At 45.9% G+C, this 7,574-nt stretch overlaps 1 long non-coding RNA gene across 1 annotated transcript; it reads right to left on the bottom strand.

Annotated features, from left to right (window-relative positions):
* Positions 1 to 2,902: 2,902 nt before the first annotated feature.
* LOC142070291 (uncharacterized) lies at positions 2,903 to 4,099 on the bottom strand. Its single transcript, XR_012666256.1, has 3 exons — positions 3,987 to 4,099; positions 3,490 to 3,569; positions 2,903 to 3,001 (listed from the first exon to the last, which is right to left on the bottom strand). It is a non-coding gene; the product is annotated as an uncharacterized LOC142070291 (long non-coding RNA).
* Between the last annotated feature and the right edge of the window lie 3,475 nt (positions 4,100 to 7,574).

The following is a 7,574-nucleotide window of genomic DNA, read 5'->3' as shown; positions in this document are numbered from 1 at the left end:
TGTTATTTAGCCCTTCACCTAACACAAGACCAAGGGGTCCCCCAATGAAATTAATAGGCAGCAGGTTTAAAACAAACCAAAGGAAGCATATCTTCACACAATGCAGTCAGAAGACAGGATACTGGGCCAGATGAACCATTCTTTTGCGGGAGGTAGGTTAGCCATTCTTATCTTTTATGTTCTTAGCTGGTTAAATAGAAATTTTCCTTTACCACCCTGGGAGCATAAGAACCAAGAATGCATTTGTGACACTGGCAGACCAGGCAACCTGTGTATGACCCATAATAACTTAACAAGAGGCACTTCCACTGTATCAAGACAGTTCACTTGCATGTGAATTTCAAAGAGATGGATTAGACTAGCAATCCTCAACTCATTCAAAAATGAACAATAGATGCTAAGTCTATTTGTCTGTGTTGATCTATACGCGGTTAGAAGTTTCACAATGTAACCAAATTAGCTTGTCGATGCATCATTCCCTTTTAGGTCTTCATTATGTGTGCAAGGTGTTCAGTTAACCTTAAAATCAAAGATGTAAGATACTGCAGGAAACTAATACTTTCTACATTGTCTTCAGCTTAACTCTCTGTGTTATAATGGAAGAACGGCTAATCACCTTATGCGAATGAGTAACTAGTTTACTGTGTATGCACAGGAAATAGAAGATTAGCTTCAAAGCAAAGTACAGGAGGCGATCTGCATTGCCTAGTCTTTCTCGGGGGAAGGTCCTGCTGGAACCATTTTTGTGAGGTAGGCTTGTCAGCCTGCTAGAATAGCTAGAAAAGAGAAGGCTCGGGCCTCATCCTGTCATCTCTAGTCTGCTGAAACTTTGAACAGGGAAAGTGTAAGCCATAGGACAGAGAGCTTCCAAATCATCATTTGAAAGAACCTGGAAAATGCATGGAAAAACTAACAGTCTTTACATCTAAGCTGCCTTTGGATTCTGATCTGTTGGGATGATTCCAGAGAGACTTGTACAAGCCAGCAGTTTATTCCATCACTGTTGTGATCCTGAACTATGAACATTGACAGTCACTTGTATGGATATGGATCTTTTAACCATTTGTAACTCTCTTCTTTCTTTTAAGAAGAAATCTTCAATTTCGTTATTAAGGATTGGCTGGCAGCATGCTATTTGGGAAAGACCTGAGATTCACCTTGACCTGGGGATAAGCATCTGGTCCTTTATGATGGGTGAACCTCACATATGGTGAATCAGGTTTTCAGTAACCCCTCACTATATTAGACTGGGCTGTTTAGATGGGAGCCTAGGTCTGGAATGCCAAAAGGGGACCGTGTTTGGCATTTTGTTAACTAGGGTGGAAGCTCTTTTGCTGTTCACTTGGTGCATGTAATTCTAGAATAAGCCATCAGTTTGGGGGATCGTCTTCCCTCTACTTCTTGCAGTCTGCCCGGAGTGTGGTCACAGCATTGTTGTGTAAACCTCTCTCTTATGGAAGCAGAGGGATCTTAGTCACTTTGAGATCCCAGCTGCTGCCCTGGAAGCTTTTTTCATGCATTTGCATTGAGTGTCAGATCGGATATAAGCAGGGAAGTCAGCTGAAGGAAGAGGAAGGCTATACTCACTGTGCTATGAACTGTCTCTTGATAGGCAGTCAGCAGCTGGATGGTGGCCTGCAAGGCCCTTTCTCTCTCCCACTCCTTCTCTGAATGGAGCCATGTCTCTAGTAGCTGTTGGCAGAGCAGGGGAATGGACAGAGTTAGTACCAGAAAATCCCTCCCAAAAGTTCCTCTTAAACAGGTTTAATTGTTACTAAAATCCCTCTCCAAAGCACCCGACCTCCATGGAGCGAAGGAATTACATGTCTAATGGAAGTGCCAGGGACCAGATTCACCTCTGAGTGATTGAAGACAAAGGAGTTACATGAGAGATGAACCTGGGCCTGTGTACGTGATGTCTCCTGTAGACTGTCTGATGGGAGCTGTCTACCACATTGCATGCTGTTTGATGTCTGCTGCTGTGTTCTGTTTCCTGGGCAACTTCTCCCACATTGAGTGGCCAAATGACAGAGAGGAGCGTTTCTTTTTATTAATTTGAAAAAGAGCAGAGAAGTCCCCCGCCCCCCAGCCCAGCTCCTTTTAGAACTTCATTTTTATACTGAAGGTGCATCAAACTCCCCACCCCTCAGCTCTTCAAGATATTCTGTTCATGTCTGAGGAACAGGAAGTCTCCTCTGGATGAGTTTCCATACACAGGGCTTAACTCAATATGAATGAATTCCTCTTTGAAGAAGTGATCAGTTTCAACTGGTTCTCTTGGATTTGGCTACTGCAGTGGTGATTTTCTTGCCGGTCCAAGTAGTGTCAACTACATTGTAAGAAGTTGGTCCCAATCCAGCCCTGGCATAAAATGGCATAGCTTCTGTGGATTTCAGCAAGGCACATGCCTGCTTATCCCAGGAAGAATTTGGTGCTTTTTCCCCCGACAATTCACTCCATTGTGGAAAATTCCTCCACAACTGAAGCTTGACCCCCTAAATCTCTGACTCTTCCCTGCAGTAACACAACAAACAAACAAACAATCTTCACCATGGTTCAATGGTCTACTCACTTGAAACATTTCCTGGAACCAGTGTGCGGTTGGTTCTTCCTCCAGCAAAGTCTTCATTAGCTTGCCAAGGGCTTCCAAGGACTCTATGTACAGTGACTGAAACCAGAAGAGAAGGAGTGAGGCTCAGCACAGATAATTTGTGTGTGTGTGTGTGGGGGGGAGGGGACGATTGGGGGCTAGGGAAAGCTAACCATAACCTTGCCAGGGAGGCCATGTGTGACTGCCATCACCCAGTGTCTGCTGGGCAGAAATACAGTGGATGGTGCCTGAGGAGAATTGTTGTCACGTACCTGTATAGGCAGAGCATCCTTTGCTGTCTCACCTTCCTCTTTCATCATCTTCTCCAGCGGAGGGAGGGGAAACAAACTTTTGAAACACTGATGAAGGAGCTCACGGTTTTCCTTCAAGGTCAAAGATGGTTTGAGTTTGCTGGCAGAAGAAAGAGAGAGAGAGAAAAGTCATGCATTAGACTCAGTACCACCTCCAAGTAAAAGAAATGGGTCCAATGACTGGAGATTGTCTCAATCTAAAACCCCAAATGCAAACAACCCTTCACTTTGCAGCTGAGCACCTCTTTGCACCTCTATTAAGTATTGGCTCATTGAGAAGTAAAGCTAAAGCTTCAAGTCCCCTTTTTAGAGAAACCCACTAGCTTCCTTCCCCCTGCCAGCAAGCCAGACACCTCCCTCCCCATCTGAACTCTCCTGCATTGGACTGCATGCCCCACAACCTCCAAGTTTGTGTCTTTCAAGCACAAACCTCCAAATGGACACATTCAAACCCTCAAGAACTAAAGTTCTGCTGGTGAGCAGCATGTGAGCCAAACCCGGCAGGCATCAAACTGCTCCCAACCTGGCACTCATGAACTAACAAAGACGACGTCACAGTGCCAGGAAATATGGCAGAAAATAGCCTACCTCAGATGTCTAATGGCAAGAATTGCCTTGTAGCGAACTGGAGATGCCAGGGAATCCAGTGGTTCCTTTTTAATGAAGTCCTGAAATGCACGAATAGGGAAATTAAAAAAATGGGAAATGGATTTGAAAGGCAGAGAGGCTTTCCTCTCACACCCTGAAACAGGGCCATATGCCAGACCTGTAATAAACAGACACCGTGCTCGGCAGGCTCTCTGCCTCAGAAATGGACCGTAGGGCCATCTGCAGGCTATACGGAGACAGAAAGATAACTCCCCAGACACAAGCCATTCCTGCCACTTACAGCCCACAATAGGTTGGCATCCCTGCCAAGCTCAGAGTGGAGCCAGCAGCATTCTGGGTGCCGTGCAGGTAGCTCATGAGACTGCAGTGGTACAGTCACAGCCAATGGATAAAACAACATCTACCTGGAAACCCAGTCTGATGACATTACAACAAACTCCTTTGTACTTCAGTCCTCAAAGCTCCTCATCACTCACCAGCATGTAGCCAAGGAGCTCCAGTTTGTAAGAGAATTCGAACTCCTGGGAGTCTCTGGTCTCCAAAATGGCACAGCTAATCTCCGTGACATTCTGGATGAGGGTTAATTTTAGGTGCATGTCCTACATAATCCAGAAGGAGAAACAAGAGGATGTGGATGAGAAACGGAGAGAAGAACCAGAGTCCAGAAGATAAAGGTCAGGAATTAAATCTAGCCACAGGAGAGGAGAGAGGTGTCCACAGACCCCAGAAGGCAGAGGACCCTGGCTCTGCACCCACCTCAGAAGAAGAGAAAACCCAGGTTCATGAAAGAAATCCAGGGCCACTTACACCAGAGCAGCCAGGACTCCTGCTTGATGTAGCAAGGAAATCAAGCTCTGTGCAATTTAAACAAGCAACTTGTGGATAGAAAAGGCAAGAGCCGAGGGCAGATTATTTAGAATTTACCTTGTTTGTAAGAGCGATGCCCAGCACCTGAAAAACAAAATGCAAAACAGCTATTAGCAATGTCTATAGTCCCACATAACACACATCCTCAAAATGGCCTGGCTGGTGAATATGGAGCAGAGAGAAATCATGATTGTTAAATCTTCCAAAAGGCAGGAAACGTATCCAGAGGGGGTGTTTTGCAGAGGTCAAGATCAGGGGCCATCCTATGGAATATTTGCATTTGTGAACTTCTGGAAGATATCCGTTTGGTTCAACTGTGATCAACTTTTTTGACAAAGGCTAAATGAGATTCTCACTTAGACAGGGCAGAACTGAATGGCAAAGTGAAGTGGCGAGGTTGCACTGAGAGGAGAGTCAGTACCAGCAGTCAGACACCTAGGGAACAGAAATAACGAGCACACTGACAAACAAGACGACAGAGAAGAGGGAAGGGAAGTAGTGAGTCCAAGAAACAGAGTGACAGCAAAGAAACTAAATACAAGTTAGCACCATTCTCTCTTGGCTTGCAAAAGATAGAGCTAGATACACATACATATTAGGGGAGTTAGAGTGTTATTCTGAATAGCCTGAGTGTGACTCCATGTGAATTACTGTGTAGCTGTGCTCGACAGAATTTCAGAAGACTATAGAAAAACTAGAGAAAACACAAAGAAGAGCAACAAAAGTGATACAACATGTGACAGCTCACGCTCCATCCATTACAGTTTTAAATTTCAGTTATGTGACAAATTATTGCTCAAAGGAGAGTTTTAGAAAATACAAGCCCTCTCTCTATAAACTCAGAGGCAATTCTATACCTTCAGGGTAATGCCCCTCACAGTTGTCATGCAAAGGCTCTTACCTGACAACTGGTTCTGTAATGGTGAATGATGTTCCTTGTGATGTCTGCCTCTACTCGGGAGAGAAGCTGCTCTTTTGGAGCATGGACAGCCACGTTGCTGTATGTCAGCATCAGGGTGCGGCGAGTCTTGCCTCTTGTCCCATGGTGGTAATCCTAGACAATAGGAAACATCACTAGAGACAAGTTCTTCTGATTCATTTGGCCTTGGAATGAATCAAACATTGGTGGAGCCGGGCCCCCGAGCCTTGAATACTGCTGGAGCCCGGGCACCATGAGCCCATAGAACTCGCCGCCCCATCGCCATCATTCCCACTGGGTAACTCTGACCCAGAGAGCCGAAAAGGCTGAACCGACAGCAGTGGAGTACACGGGAGCTTAGTCATTGACACTGGTGGGTACAAGATCAGGCGCTATATGTCTTGCCTAAGGCTGCACAGTGAGTAAATGGCAGAGCCAGCAATGGGAGCCCAGAGGCCTAGTCTCCTGCTCTATCCTCTAGATCAGTGGTGTTCAACCAGGGGGACTTCTGTACCCCTGAGGGTCTGCAGGGGTCTTCCAGGGGGTATATCAACTCATCTAGATATTTGCCTAGTTTTACAGCAGACGACAAAGAAAGCACTTGCAAAGTTACTAACTCAAATTTCATACAATGGCTTCTTTAGACTACTCTATATACTGCCCACTGAAATGCAGGTACAATATTTAGATTCCAGTTGATGTATTTTCTAATTCTAGGGCAAAAATGGGAAAATATGCAGTCTTTTTTCAGGAATAATATGCTAGGACCCTTTTATAATTTTATGCCTGATTTTGTAAGCAAGTAGTTTTTAAGTGAGGTGAAATTTGGGGGACACAAGACAAATCAGACTCCTGAAAGGGGGACACTAATCTGGAAAGGTTGAGAACCACTGCTCTAAATCAGAGGTTCCCTAATTGTCATCCGTAGACCACTGGTGGTCTACCTAAAGCGGGTTGGTAAGCCACATGTTGCTTGCAACACCTCCTCATTTCCAGCTACTAACCTGGGATAAAAAACAGTTAAAAATACCTTCAATGCTTTTCCATGCAAGCAACTGATGTAGTTCCCACACATTGTGCATGGGAGGGGCGCTCAAGCCATGAGACATCAGACGATAAAAATCATTTGAGAGAACCCCAGCTCCACATTGTGCTCCTGTCTGCTTAACGGCAGGCATCACGTGGAACGCATACATTGGGGGAAAATGCTAGCTGACCGGAGCGGACACTACTGCGGGGCTGCTGCCCCTGCTTTAGAGGGAGAGGAAGTTTGAGAGAACCCCCTGGCTCCTTTACCTTCAGGCGGCTGACGAACCCAGAAATCTTAACCTGGCTCATTGCAGCCTCAAACTCCTGAAGTGCCTTCAAGGTGAGGTCCAAGTGGCTCGCAGCACAGACTGCGAGGATGGAGACGACTCCCTGTCACCCAAGAGAAATACAGGTTAGGATCGAACCAGGTGTCTGATAGAGCCCACGAGTCCATTCCTTTCACCCAAAGTGGTGTAAAGTGCCAATCAGGCCTGAGACACATGGGGAGCGGGCGCTGAGTGAAATAGCAATCAAGAGGATAGGAAGAAAAATGGCATTTGTCCCAGGCCAACTCAGAGCTGAGCCCCACAGGGAGCATTCAGGGATTACTTGGTAAAATGGGGAGAGGGATGGAGGCCTCACCTGTCTCTCAGGGGCTTCCATATAATCTGCTGTCGTCAGAAGTGTATGAATCTGTGATTTAACATGGACCAGGTCCTGACAAGCTGCTAAGGACGTTCCTAGCGCCTTATACAGGAAACTCTGAAAGAAAGAGACCAGCCCTGGGATATCAGGAACACAACGTGCCTGTCAGTACAGACCCAGCTCAGCAACACTCAGGAAGGAAGAAGACAGCCAAGTCCAAGCACCCATGCTGCAGAAACATCCCATCGTCTAGCCCAGCCAGAGAACCAACAATGCAGGACAGACAAGCAGCCTGTCCAAGCAAATATTGGAAGGACAGGGGGGCAAGAGAGCAGGGAATAAGTACAAACAAATTTTATATGCAGAATAAGATATCAAATAATGAAACCTTGAGAGAAGCCTTATGCAGCCCTCCAATCAGAATTTCAGGGGAAAGTAACTAGAAACTAAACCTTAACAGAGAACAAACCTTCTCTTTGGAGGGGCTGGCATAGCCGGCCATCTGCCAGCTCAACTCAAGGGATATCTGGCTGCTCCAGGCACTGTCGTCTATCATCTCCAGAGATGTTCTTAGGAACTGCGTGTAAAACCAGAGTTAAAGCAG

The sequence above is a fragment of the Caretta caretta genome, chromosome 28 (genome assembly GCF_965140235.1).
Source record: "Caretta caretta isolate rCarCar2 chromosome 28, rCarCar1.hap1, whole genome shotgun sequence".
In the NCBI taxonomy this organism is placed as follows: Eukaryota; Metazoa; Chordata; order Testudines; family Cheloniidae; genus Caretta; species Caretta caretta.
This window is presented reverse-complemented; position numbering and strand designations above follow the sequence as displayed.